General features: G+C 52.5%; 1 protein-coding gene across 11 annotated transcripts in view; it reads left to right on the top strand.

Annotated features, from left to right (window-relative positions):
* ATXN7L1 (ataxin 7 like 1) overlaps window positions 1-13,737 on the top strand; it is a 238,767-nt gene that overhangs the window by 163,445 nt on the left and 61,585 nt on the right. The window contains exons 1-2 of one of the 11 annotated variants that reach the window (XM_046020559.1): window positions 8,003-8,054; window positions 9,033-9,151. The exons of 7 other annotated variants lie outside the window; for them this stretch is intronic. The gene's annotated coding sequence lies outside the window, so the exon portion shown is untranslated. Of the gene's footprint in view, window positions 1-2,982; window positions 2,994-8,002; window positions 8,055-8,230; window positions 8,273-9,032; window positions 9,152-10,944; window positions 11,169-13,737 lie in introns of those variants that run through there. 3 more of the 11 variants (XM_046020556.1, XM_046020560.1, XM_046020558.1) reach the window with 3 other exon arrangements.

The following is a 13,737-nucleotide window of genomic DNA, read 5'->3' as shown; positions in this document are numbered from 1 at the left end:
CGGGTAAATAACCTCACGGCCGGAGTGAATGAAGGGACCCCGAGAGAACCTATACGCCTTTCGGATGGAGCTGGAGAAAGGAAAGATTTCCCAGCCTTCCTGCCCTGAGGCTTTTGCATTTGAATTAGCCAGTCCCGCCCACCCTGGGATCCTTGAGAGAGTGAAGGCACAGCCCTTTGCGCGCTGCCCAGAGCATGCCGCCCCTCCCAGGCCCTCCAGACCTCCGCCTGCCAATACCTTTCAAATACCCTCCTTCCATGCTTTGATCCTCGCCCCTAGCCTGGAGAGGGCTGTGGTTGGATTGATAATTGATTGGAGTGTCTGGGCCCTTTAGCAGCGGTAAGCATTTGTGAGTCCCTCTGGGAGTCCACTCCTGGCCCCCAGGGAGTGGTTCGGCTGGACCCCACACTCAGTGGGAAGCCCAGGGTCTGGCAGGGTCCTGGAGGCTGCTGGAGGGCCAAGGCATCCAGGCAAACTTGGAGATTGGGTGGATTCCCAATTCCCACTGCCAAAGGCAGCAGTTGGGCCAGATTTGAGTTGGTTTGTCAAACCTATGAGAGTTTGCAGGTGGCCACCTCACTTGCTAGCCCACTCATCCCCAAGGTCTTATCCTTTTCTGGAACAGCAGTAATGACATATAGATGAGGCAGAGTTGGTTACTCCTCGGCGGTGGCTTAGTCATCTTCTTTTCATCCCAGACGCTTGTGGCCCTATGGGTTCCCTCCGCCTCGGGCCTCTGGGGAAGGCAGGATTTGGCAGTCCTCAGTGACTAGTAGACTGTCCCCACTTGGACCTTGCTACAGTTTGCCATCCAAGTGGCACGTCTCAGACTAAGGAAGAAGCTCCATTTGCTCCACAGCATGTCCGAGCTTAGGAGTCCCTTGTCCTCTGTCCTCTCCTCTTTCTCTCCAATCTGGCGATCAGCGAGGGTTTTTAGGTAAACCAGTTGCATGAATTTGCTAGGGCTGTCATAACAACGTGCCATAGACTGGGTGGCTTAAATCACAGAAATTTATTTTTTCACAGTTGTGGAGCCTGGAAGTCCCAAGATCAAGGTGCTGGCAGGCTCGGTTTCTCCGGAGGCCTCCCTCCTTGGCTTGCGGATGGCTGTCTTCTTGCCTTCTCCTCATCAGGTTGTCCCTCTTGTATCAAAGGGCTCCAGTCCTCCACCCCCACTGGCCTCATTTTTAACTTAATCACCTCTGTGAAGGCCTTATCTGCCCATTCATCCAGTCACATTCCGAGATACTGGGGATTGGGGACGTGGGGGCAACGTAATTCAGCCCACAACGCCAGTGCACTGAGCCTCGTCCCACCGTAGATCCGTTCCTTTGCTGCCTCAGAGCACTGTCGCACCAGCAAGATGTCGAGGTTCATCTGTGCCTTGTTCCTGCACATGTGAGTGGAGAACCAGGCACCGCCTCTCTGTGTGGGTGCACAGTCAAAGGGAACACAATGAGAAAAAGACAAAATATGCTCAAAGGCACAAGAAGTCACCAGTGGCGGTGAAGGTCTGAGTAAGCTCTCATGTGTCCTCTGATGATTCTTCGATGATTTCAGCAGCCCACCTGCCTTGAGGAAGGCTGTTGTAGGGGTGGGCTGAGCAGGGGTAGCTGGTAGACCATTGGGCCCCAGAAGTCATCTGACAAAGTGTTGCCTTCCCTTCTGGGCCTCTTCCTCCCGGTGCCTTTCTGGGCAGACTCCCTGATCTGTGAATAGAGTCGTTGGCGTGATCCTCTCAGTGTCTTGCCAACAATTATGTATATATATTTAAATCTGCCCTCAGTGTTCATTCCCTCTGGAAGTTGGGAACCCAGCCTCACATGGGCTAGGAGAGGAAAATTTAGCCAGTTATGTCTCCCATTTCAACAGCTGCTCTTTTCCCAGGGGCCTGTGGGTGGCTGTCCATCTCCTTCCCTCTTCCCTTGCTGTGGGACATCTTTGACCCAGAGATGCCAGGAGCCTGCAGGTGGCCCTCTGATAGCCCTTTGCACAAAATTTCCCCCAAGGTCTTTTTCCTCGGTAAAGAACATTTGTTCCCTCAGAAGGTACCCACCCTCAACCAAGGCAAGCGCGGGGTTCCCGGGGGGCCCACCTGGAGAATGGCAGAGACGAAAGCCTGGTGTTCTTGGAAACTGCCGCCCCACTCAGAAACCCACGGATGAGTTGTGGTCATGCTTGCTCAAGCGACGGGGGAGCTAGGAGAGGAGAGCTAGGAGCTAGGAGCAGCCCTCCCAGCCCTTCATTGCCTACTGGGTTCCTGTTGCAGATGACTCGGGTTCGGGTCTCGACAGCAGGACGGTGGAGAGATGATGCGTTCCTGTGGACTGGTGGGAGGATCCATTACCCTTTGTGAGCCAGCCTGGATTTTGATCGGAGATGAGGAAGAAGGGGATTGTTGCCCCGAGAGGCGGTCAGGCGTCTGCTCCCTTGCAGCAGTCCAGCTGCTCTGTGCCGAATGGCCAGCTTCTGGCAGCCTGAACGCTGCTACTGGTTCCTCCTAGGTTTAATAGGCGGGTTTCTGCCAGTGGAGGGGGGGAATCTGGGTTATTTATAACGGTAATAATCATAAAACTCTTCTTTTATGTTTGCATAGCCTGACTCGACTTTTAAACCTTTTTTAACGTGCCTGATCTCATGGACTCCTCCTTATAGCCCTGGGAGGGCAAGTATTGTTAACCCCAGAGCATGGAAATTCTGGAAGGAGAGCCGGGGTTGGCACTCCAGCTCCTGGACTCCAATGCTCCTTCTCTTGATTTCAGCTGCCTACTGTCTATATTTGGTTGCCAATAAAGTGGTAGTTTGGGGGGCACCTGGGTGGCTCAGTCAGTTAAGGGTCTGCCTTCGGCTCAGGTCATGACCCCAGGGTCCTGGAATTGAACCCTGCATGGGGCTCCCTGCTCGGCAGGAAGCCTGCTTCTCCCTCTCCCACTTCCCCTGCTTGTGTCCCCTCTCTCCCCCTGCTTGTGTTCCCTCTCTCTGTGCGTCTCTCTGTCAAATAAATAAATAAAATCTTTAAAAAAAAAAAAAAGGGCGGTAGTTTGAGAATTGGAAAACCAGGTGGTTGGGTTTTTGGTTTTTTTTTAATTGTGTTTCCTGTCAGTTATAAAAGCAACATTTGAGGGCGCCTGGGTGGCTCAGTGGGTTAAGCCGCTGCCTTCGGCTCAGGTCATGATCTCAGGGTCCTGGGATCGAGTCCTGCATCGGGCTCTCTGCTCAGCGGGGAGCCTGCTTCCCTCTCTCTCTCTCTGCCTGCCTCTCTGCCTACTTGTGATCTCTCTCTGTCAAATAAATAAATAAAATCTTTAAAAAAAAAAAAAAAGCAACATTTGATTGCTCACTCTGTGCAATGCCCTGCTCTAAGACCTTTACACTTAATCCTCACCACCACTGGTAAGAAGACAGGGGGGTCGTTAGCCCCATCTGTCAGCTGCCCACGAGATCCTTCCGAGGGAAGGTGAAGAAATGTAGGCTAAGTGACACACCTGCGCTGAGTGGCCAAGAGCACTGTTCACGGGTCACGGTCACTCCAGGGGATGTGTGTCTGCAGCCACACACTTGGCCGCGTCCTCCTCCGCGTTGTGGGGTTTGGAAGAAGAATGGTATTGGCGGCAGGCTTCTCCAGTTTGCAGGTGGCAGCTTTGGGAGGGAGAACGGATGCATGAACGGATCAGGGTCCAAAACGATTTCAGCAGGCCGGACTAAACCAACTAGATGACATTTTTAAAGGATACCTGTGGCTTCGTGGCTTGGCAGGAACATGTGTGAAATAAGACTTAGGGGTGATACAGTTATCAAAAATTTTAAAAATCGAGGTTGGCTCTCTGGCTGTGTGGGTAGGAGGATCATGTCCAGGACGGACAGCTAGGAGCTGCTCCAACCCCATCAAACCCCAGTTCTCCCTTCTGAGTTCCACAGTTGATGAAGGACCAACAGTAGAGCCGGAGACAGCCCAGAGATGGGAATAGTGAAAGTGATGTTTTGTGAGGTACGGTTTAAAAAGACGTCTGGGGTGTTTAGCCGGGAGAACGATTTCGAGGAGCAAGTATTTGACAAGGTGTTAGTGAAAGGGAAGTAAGACTGGGTCGAGGTGACTCCCACGGAACAGAAATGGGATTAACACGCCCCATTGCAGAGCTGCTCGAGGAGGGGAGGAGGCTCCAACAGCCAGTGGAAAGGCCGTGCTGTCCCACCTGGTGCACGCTTGGAAGACGCCACGCACGTCAGGCCTCCAAGGGGAGAAGCCAGGCTGGGCAGCCCCACGGCCAGAGTGGACGTGACAGCAGTCTCCAGAGGGGGCCGGTAGGAATTAGCAGAGAGTGATTATCTGTGGGACTGCTTCTTGCCTCTTGGGAGTCTGTTACTCTGTCCCAACTTCAAGGTCTAAGATGCTGTCATTGGTGGCAATGATGATTCCGTCACAGGAATGACAGCCCCTCTGATGGAAATGATGGTTGTAGCAGAGATGAGGGGCTGGCAGAGGGGAACTGTGCCTCAGTGCCTGGTGTGTGTGTGTGTGTGTATGTGTGTGTACGCGAGTGTGCAAGTGCATGTGTGGTATTGTTTGAAGTAAATTCACACTTCTTCATGGGCCCGAATTGGCCTTGTTTGAGAACTATCCTGGAGTGCCTGTGAGCTGTCTCCTACTGGCCACCTTAATTCCCTTAACTTTAAAAATTACCTCATTTAGGGATGAACCTGGATGGCTCAGTTAGGTAAGCAACCAACTCTTGACTTGGGCTCAGGTCATGATCTCCTCGCTCAGCGCAGTCTGCTTCTCCCGCTCCCTCTGCCCCTCCCCTACTCTTTCTGTCCCTATCTCTAAAATAAATAACTTACTTAATAACTTACTTAATCCGTTTAGTGATTCCAAGAATGGTTTTGAAGGTAACTCTGAGTTATCCTTTGTATTTTATATATTTTTAAAGATTTTATTTATTTATTTGACAGAGAGAGAGTAAGCAGGGGGAGCAACAGGCAGATGGAGGAGGGAGAAGCGGGCTTCCCACGGAGCAGGAAGCCAGAGGTGGGATTCGATCCTAGGACCCAGGGATCATGACCCGCGCTGAAGGCAGATGCCCAACCAACTGAGCCACCCACACGCCCCAGCCCTGAGTTATCCTGAAGCAGTCTGTTCCTAGTATTACTATGAACATTTGTATACAAGGATTTCTTTGGGCACGTGTTTTCAGTTCTTTCGGGCATATACCTAAGGGCAGAATTGTTGGATTCTATGATAATTCTGTGTTTAATTTTTTGAGGAACTACCAAACTGTTTCCTTTCTTTTTTGTTGTTTTTGAGAGACGGAGCATGAGTGCAAGCAGGAGGAGGGGCAGAGGCAGAGGGAGAGAGAGCATCTTAAGCAGGCTCCATGCCCAGCACGGAGCCCGACACAGGGCTGGATCTCATGACCTGAGCCGACATCAAGAGTGTAACCCTTACCTGACTGCACCACGCAGGTGCTCCCTCAAACTGTTTTCCATAGAGGCTGCACCATTTTAGTCCCACTGATAGCGCCTAAGGGTTCCAATTTTTCCACATCCTTGCCAACACTTGTCATTTTACATTTTGGTTGTTTTGGGTTATTTTTTATATACAGCCACCCTAGTAGGTGTGAGGCAGGAGCTCATTGTGGTTTTGATTTGCTTCCTACTGACTAATGATGTTGAGCATCTTTTCATGTGCTTGTTGGCCGTGTGCATATCTCCTTTGGAGAAATGTCTGTGTTCAAGACCTTTGTCCATTTTTTAACTGGGTCGAACCTGCCTGTTTTTTTATTTAGAATTAAGGTTCTAACGTTAGAGAAGTAGAGGTAAATACTGCATCTTTTTATCATAAACCACCTGTTCGCTGAGAATGTAGGCCACCAACTCATTCCCTGGGTGCCGGAGGTAATAGGAGAGCACAGGGTGAAAGAGGCAGGGGAAGGTGCTCCAGAGGATCAAGGGCTCTGGGAGAGTTGACCCGAGGAAGCTGTTCACAGCTCTTGCCCCATGGCCTATCCTGGAACTCAGCAGAGACAAGGAAAGCTGTTCACATTTTTCTCTGGAAAGGTTAGGGCTCCCAGGCCACAGAGCCTGCCTTTTCATCTGTGAAACATGGCAACATCCTGCAGATCTCCTCTTGACAGTCCCCAAAGCATAGGAAGTGTACTCATGGGCCCTTGACCTACTGGCCTAGGGTTCAGCAGAGAAGGCTCACAGCCTGACCCACACAAGCAGCCTGTCTCTAGGCAAAGCTGCAAGTGACCAGGAAAGGAGGACCAGACGCTCCCTCCAGTGAGCCTGGGTCAGGTGGTTGGTCGGCTCACACCCCCTCATTCCCGCTGGCTCCATCCCAAAGAAATGGAATTGTGGAGACCAGATCTGCTTGGCCAACCAGCACTATGCCCTCCCTGTCTGAAACTGACGAGTTCTCCTTCATTCTGGGAAGAAACTCTCCAAGAGGGCAAAGGGAGGCCCGAAGTCATGTCCTCTTGAATTATTCTCCGCGGGAGACTCCCTCTGGCCGGCTTCGGGCTTCGGTTATGCTGGTAAGCCACTGAAGGAGTGGTCCCAATGTGGGACAGTCTTGCAAAGGCAGGAAGGCCCTGCTTCGTGTATGTGGCCTGGTTTGAGAGGATACTGTCTTCCCCTGGGCTGAAAATTCTCCACAGAGCTGTACTTCTATGGCTTGAAAACCCTTTGTCTCTTAGAAGTCTGTTTTTATTTCTCCTTATTAGAGGACATATGTTCCTCAGCCAGGATTGACTTTAGATTTATCAGGTAGTAACCAGGTTTACAAAAAAATGTTGGAACACAGCAGAGATCTCAGTAGAAGATAAAATTGCCCAAAACGTACTTTGCCACTGGATTTCTTTTTTTAAATTGAGGTGAACTTCGCCTAACAATTTTTTTTTAAAGATTTATTTATTTATTTGAGGGAGAGAGAGCAGGGGGGAGGGGAAGGGGGAGGGGGAGAGAGACTCAAGCGGACTCCACACTGAGCGCGGTACCTGACCCGGGGCTCGATCTCATGATTCTGAGATCACAGCCTGAACTGAAACGAAGAGCCATGGGAGTTCAATCGACTGAGCCACCCAGGTGGCCCCTCACCTAACACTTTTAAAGCATACGGTTCCGTGGCAGTGAGTTTGTTCCCAGTGCTGGGTAACCATCGCCTCTACCTAGTTCTAAAACATTTTCATCACCCCAAAAGAGCCCTTGTACCCATTAAGTAGTCACTCCCCGCTGCCTTCTTCCCCAGCCCCCCGAAATCACTGATCTGCTTTCTGTCTCTATGGATTTGCCTGTTCTGGATATTTCTTATCAGTGGAATTCTACAACACGTGGCCTTTTGTGGACTGTTGGGGTTTTTTCGGACTGTCGTCTTCCCCCCCAGTCTCCATGCCAAGCTCAAGGAATGAACTCCCTGAATAGCCAGAATGAATGAAAACTCTCCTCTGGAATTAGTGGTTAAAATGTCCCACAAAAGTATCTTTCAGTCTTTATAATGATGTCTCTACTCTCCAAAGCACGGGGCCAGGCATTGCCGTGGACTCTGCCCTGCGTGCTGGAAGGGCCCTGGGGGAAGGAGGAGCGGAAAGGCCTGAGCTCCCGCAGGCGGCCCGGACCAGGCCCAAGCGGACAGCGGCTCCGGGAACCGGGAGCCGGGCCCATGCAGTTTGCACGTGGCCATCAAGCCAGGGAATGAGGGTGGGTGGGGGTGGGGGTTGCAGCAGGGCCCCCCCACCCAGCCCTTGCCAAACACCGACTGCTCAGATCAGCCCCCAGGGGAGCCCGCTGCCTCTGACCACACCTTGTGAGTGCAGTTCAGGAAAACCCAAGTTCATCTGCCAAATTCGGGATACAGCCCTAACTGTTCCGGGCTTTTCTTTCTGCCTTTCCCTAATCGCATCTGGGCGTGCTCTCTTAAAGGGGAAGTGGTGCGTTCTGACTGGCCAGGGCCCTCAGCCAGGAGCCAGGAAGCGGCTCCCACGAGTCGAGTCGCGTCGCCCAGCGTGTCACTGGCTCAGCCTCCTTATCCAAACGGCAAGGCTGCCTCCCCGGGATGTGTAAGTGTGAGCGCAGGGCCCGTCTGCCACACAGGATGGTGTGGGGCTGGGCCCAGGTCACGGAAGAGAGAGCCTAGCAGGCGGAGCGTGCTGTCAGCCCACGATCCATTTAGCAAGTCCGAGGTGTAGCACAGACCGCGCTCTGGGGCTGCGGGCTGGCGCCGGAGCCCAGACAGGGCTGAGGCGTGCAGGGGGGGAAGGAGCTGCCTCAGAAAGAGGTCAGGAGTAGGAGGCTGGGTTGGGGACCAGTTATTTTGGACAGCCCTTCTGGAGGCGCTAGCCTCGGGGCCTGGGAAGGAGTGGAGTGGAAAATTTTATGGCACACCTCCCCCAGCCGCGGGAACCTCACCCACCCGTCACCCCCACTCCTCTGCACCTCTGCGCAGCTCACTTAATGCATAGACCTCCCCGGTCATCAGTTTGGTCATTTTTATATGTAATTTGCATGAAGAAATAGTTCGGGTCTCTTGGCCTCAAACTTTGAAAATCACTTGACACTCGGGACTTGTGTTTTCTCCCATTTCCTACTTGGGGAGGTCGGTCCTCGGTCCCGGGTGTGCCCACAGCGGGCCCTGGGCGGACGCTGCTGCCCCCCGCCACCCCCCCGGGGCAGGCTGGCCGGCTCCTGGGATGACGGTGTACCTGCCCTGGTTTCTCGCTCAGGTTTTGTTTCCTGTGTGCCCACGGTGACGTAGAGGGGAAAGCTCATACCGGCTCACACACAGTCACTTACTCGGTTGCCACAAGCGAGTGACTGAGTCGGAAGACAGACCCTCCGTCTATGTTAGATGGCCTTCTGCCCCGGGTTTCTGTGTGCATGGTGGTAGTCAGTGCGTGATCTGCAATCAGGTAAAAAGTCTTTGTTCTCCCCAAAATAATTCAGACCTTCCGCTCCTGAAGAAGGAGGGCAGGGGCAAACAGAAGGGGGCCGGGGAGAGACAAAACAAGTGTGTGTCTCTTGTTTGCACATATTGACAGGGTCCAACCACACCCTATTTCAAGACAACTTCCTGTTTGCCACTGCCAACTGCCACTCCAAGGAGAACAGAAGTGGTTCCGTTATTAGTGGTTGCTGCAGGACCCCGGCAGCCTGTGGGGTGAGTGGTTCTGGGTGCCGCCATGGGCTTCGCAGGGAGCTGAGACCTCGCAGCTTCTCTTGGAAGAGGCTGTGGCCCTGCTCTCTGGAGTCTGGAGGTCGGGACAGAGACAAATCGAGCCCCGGTGGCCTCTCCTTCCTCAGCCTGTGTTTTTTCAACAACCGTGTGCTCCCAGAGGATTCTTGTACATGGAATCGTGTTCATTCAGGGGCAGGGAGAAGGAGCTACCCGCTTAGTAAGGCTACGCCTTGTAGTTAAAGAAAAAAAAAAATCGACGTTTTCATGCGGATGGGGGACTTAAAATAAGTGAGTTGGCACTTATCACAGTAAGTGAGTCGGTCGCCACCTCCTCTGGGTCTCGATCCTCCCAACACTCATTTGTTCGACGCTGAACGCAGCGTCTATTAGGTCAAGATGCAGGGCTGACTGCCAGGGATAAGAGGGAACGAGGCACCTGCCCTCGAGGTGCGTCCAATGACAGGACGCCCAGGCCAGTCAGCCAGGGATGACAGCATGAGATGTGTGGCGAGATGGGGTGCCTCAGTGCCCTGGGGGGGCACCTGCTGCCCGCTTGCAACCCTATGATGTGGACAGTGTTGTCCCCATTTTATAGGTAAGAAAACTAGGGCTCGGGGGGTGGGTTACATTATCGGCATAGTCACAGAGCTAATGGGTGACAGAACTGGGATTTGAGCCCAGATCCTTCTGATTCCAAAGACAGCAGTGTCTGGTCCACATTTCCAGTGACTCCCAAAGCTGGCACAGAGCATGAGAATCACCTCAGTACCTTTTTCTTCTTTTTTTTTTTTAATAAGATTTTATTTATTTATTTGACAGAGAGAGAGCAGAAACAGTGGGGAGGGGCAGAGGGAGGGCAGAGGCTTCTCACTGAGCAGGGAGCCGGATGTGGGACTCGATCCCAGGACCCTGAGATCATGACCTGGGCCAAAGGCAGGGGCTTAACCAACTGAGCCCCAGTGCGTCCCACCTTGGGACTTTAAAAAAATACAGATTTGGGGCACCTGGGTGGCTCAGTGGGTTAAAGCCTCTGCTTTCAGCTCAGGTCTTGATGCCAGGGTCCTGGGATGGAGCCCCACATCGGGCTCTCTGCCCCGCAGGGAGCCTGCTTCCTCCTCTCTCTCTGCCTGCCTCTCTGCCTACTTGTGATCTCTGTCTGTCAAGTAAATAAATAAAATCTTAAAAAAAAATACAGATTTGGGGGCCTTGGCCTTGCTGCACCGAGTGGTCCCAGAGATAGGGGTATGGCCTGTCTCCTTTCTCTACCTCTTGCTGCAGGATCCTCCCCACCTCCTGTGGGGTGTGGACAGGACATGCCTGTGACAGAGACTCTTTAAGCACTTGCCTCTGGGGAAACGCTACTGATGGGAAGATTCAGTCCAGCTGTTCGGGTGTTTTAGACATTGGGAATCCCTAGTCCCATATCTTCTCCCCAGAGACACAGCAGTCCATGCCTCCTGCTTCACCCAGCTTCCAGCTGCCTGGCACACCTGTCCCTGTGGCACCCCTGGGGCGGGGAGGAGGTTAGCTGTGCCAGCCTAAGGTAAAATCCAACAGCTTATCCTAAAGCCGGAAGCCACCAGTTTTCACCTAAGCTTTGGAGGCTCCTGTGTTTGGACTCGTGCGGCTTGTGCAGTGGGTCTGTTGGGTGGTTGCTGGAGGCAGTCGTTCTGATGGAAGACTTAATACCATGCAGAGGAACTTCACTACCGTGTTGGCTCTGGGCACACGAGGACAGCCGGGACAACAAAAGGCCCTGGTATTATTAAGAGAATCCGGGCTCTGGCTGCAGGCGGAGTCCCACAAGGTGGGAGGGCTAGTCCTCGGGTCCTGCCGGCAGCAGCCTTCCTCCACCACTCAGGGTGACCAAGTGGTGGCCAGCCCGGGATCTGGAGTGTCCCCCATCCTGAGGGAACCCTCTGGCAATGACAGTGTCTCGTCGCCACCATCCTATCCCAGTGCGTGGTACACCGTGTCGTGCCTCGGAAATGCTTTACATGTGAGTGAACAAATGAACGAGGGTGACTTAAACACGTTTGACTCCTTCCTACCTTTGTATTTGCACGTGTTCGCCCTCCTTAACCTCTTAACCTCTTTAACCTCCTTAACCTCTCAGGTTAAGGCTGTGTTAGTAGTTGTTTTTGTTTGATTTTTTTGTCTTACATGGACTTAAACAGCTGTAACAAAACTAACCCTATCAAGCAATCCATCCTATATCCTTCTCTTTTTCCCCATCCGTCTACATTATGTATTCATATAGATGTGAGTGTGTGTTACATTTTTTTTTGTTTTTGTAAAGTAATGATTCATGGTTACACATGATTTGTGATATTTGTAATTTCCTTGTGGGCTTGGGCCCATGATCTCACATACACCTTTCCTTAGGTTGGGATAATAATGACCCTTGTTCCTGTCATTTTCAGTTGTTTTATTATAGATCATTCAGGTCAGTTGTGATATTTTTTACTATTGTAAACAGTGCCACACTGAGACTATCTTTGAACTTTTTTTGCAGTGGGCAGGGAGGGGGCGAATGATTTCCTTGAGGTCTACTTTCCAGACTATAGTTACCAGATTACCAGATCAAGGGCTGTGGATTCCTGTTTGGTTCTTGCTATCATCACTGGTTGGTCTCCAGAGAAATGTCATCCCTTGAAAGTACCCCAGCAGTGTCTGCGTGAGTTAGTTTCCCCAGAGGTCTATATTTGCTGCGGTTTTTTCTTAGAGCTAGGTTTGGTGCCTGTTGAGGACTGGAGTTCACCCCTGAGGGCTGATGGAAGTATTTTAGGGCCCTGGAAAGTCCCTGGGACTCCCCAAATCATGCCCAGCAGGAGATGATGCCAGAAATTTGCACCTTAGTATAAATAACCAAGAAAAGGAGAGGGGAGAGCTCAAGGGGGAGATAAAGAGGATCTCAAGTTCTCTAGCTTCAGAGTTGTGTCTCAGGCCAGCTCTGAAAATAGGAAATGCTTTGTGAAAAATCATGGGAGAAACGCGTTGCTGAAGTGTAGAGGGGAAGAGAACGTCCAAGCAGGGTGGCATGGTGTGGGGAGAGCGTTGGCTTGGGCTAGGTGGACGTGGGCTCTCCTCTCAAAGGGCGAGGGCTGCATGACCTTGGTCTTCTTTCATAATCTCGCTAAGCTTTCACTTTCCTGTCTATAACAAGGAGGCTAACAGCATCCACGTTGTCAGGCTGTTGGGTAGATTGCATGAGCTGGAAGGTGGGAAAGTGGCTTGCATGGCGCCTGGATGGATTGATCAGATGACCAAGAAACCCAGCTAGAGCCTGGAGGGATTTGAGAACCGAGCTGGCACGACCCACCAGCCCACAGTGGCATTTGTCTAAGTGCTGCAGACGGTGCCCGCTGCCTGGCAGTGGGTAGTTGGTGAAGAGGGTAAAGAAGACCCAGTATACGCCGATCGGTGGCAGGCGCCCGTGCCTTCGGGAGCACTTCCGCTCAGGCCCCGGGATCTTTTAAAGAGGTCCTCTGGCCTGAGGAGGGAGGAAGCATTCCAGAAGGGCTCACAGCACTCTGGCAGAAGACACGGCTCTGCCTGCCACAGTCCCTTGACTTTGCTGTGTCTTCATTTCATCCCCTGCTGAGAATATCCCACCAGGTCAGTACGCTTCCCCTAACCACCATGGCACTATATTTAGTGTCTCACGACCATCGTGGCAAATGAGACGGCTGGCTCTGATTCTAGCGCCGACTCTGCCACTTAATTGCCTTGTGACTCCAGACAAGTTTCTCTAACTCGGGCTGCCTTCGTGTCCATGGCTGTAAACTGGAGACTACCTGCCCTGGGGCAGGGACACGGGGGAGGTGACAGGTTCCCTGTGCCGGGATCCGTGCTGCGCCCCTCACCCTCCAGCTCCGGTCTTCGTTGGGAAGACGGTCACTTGGAATTCGGGGTTGTCCTTTATGGACGGCATCCCGACTGCGGCTCCTACTGCACCATCCGCCAAGCACTTGCTGTCAGAGCTGGGGGCTGAAAGAGAGTCCGCGCTGTCGAATGAGAAAGCCAAAGGCTAGCCTAAGCCTGAGTGAGCCAACACAGCCATGCGGGCCACAGGTGACGGCGGTGCTCGAAGTCTCCTGGGAGGGGATGGGTCCCCTAAAAGCCGTATTGGAAAATTCAGGACAGTTTCTTTCTAAAGCCGGTACAGGGAACCACACTGGGTGTTGGTAGCTGGCTCAGCCATTCAATGAGGCATCTGCACTGAGGCTTTCAATGCAGGATATCGATGCTGTGAGTATAAAGTATCTCAGTGAATAAGCATGGGGTGGGAGAGGTCCACAGTTTTACTGAAATGGAATTGCTCAAGGACCAGGTGACCCCATCCAGTGGAGAGCAAGGGAGAGGACTGTGGAGACACCAGGCTCCCCACACTTACCAGATATTTCCAGAACGCTGGGAGGGGGTGTCTGCAAGCCCACTACTCAGCTGGTCTCCAGCTGGGCGCCCTGAAGTCACACCTGGATGGTTAAGGCCTGTATGGTGGTCATACAGGTCACCTAGCAGGTGGTCAGCCTAGCTGCTGAGGCCACGGTCTGGCCTTCTTGTGG

The sequence above is a fragment of the Meles meles genome, chromosome 10 (assembly GCF_922984935.1).
Source record: "Meles meles chromosome 10, mMelMel3.1 paternal haplotype, whole genome shotgun sequence".
Classification (NCBI taxonomy): Eukaryota; Metazoa; Chordata; class Mammalia; order Carnivora; family Mustelidae; genus Meles; species Meles meles.
The sequence above is the reverse complement of the archived record's forward strand: the minus strand, read 5'-3'. Positions and strand labels throughout refer to the sequence as shown.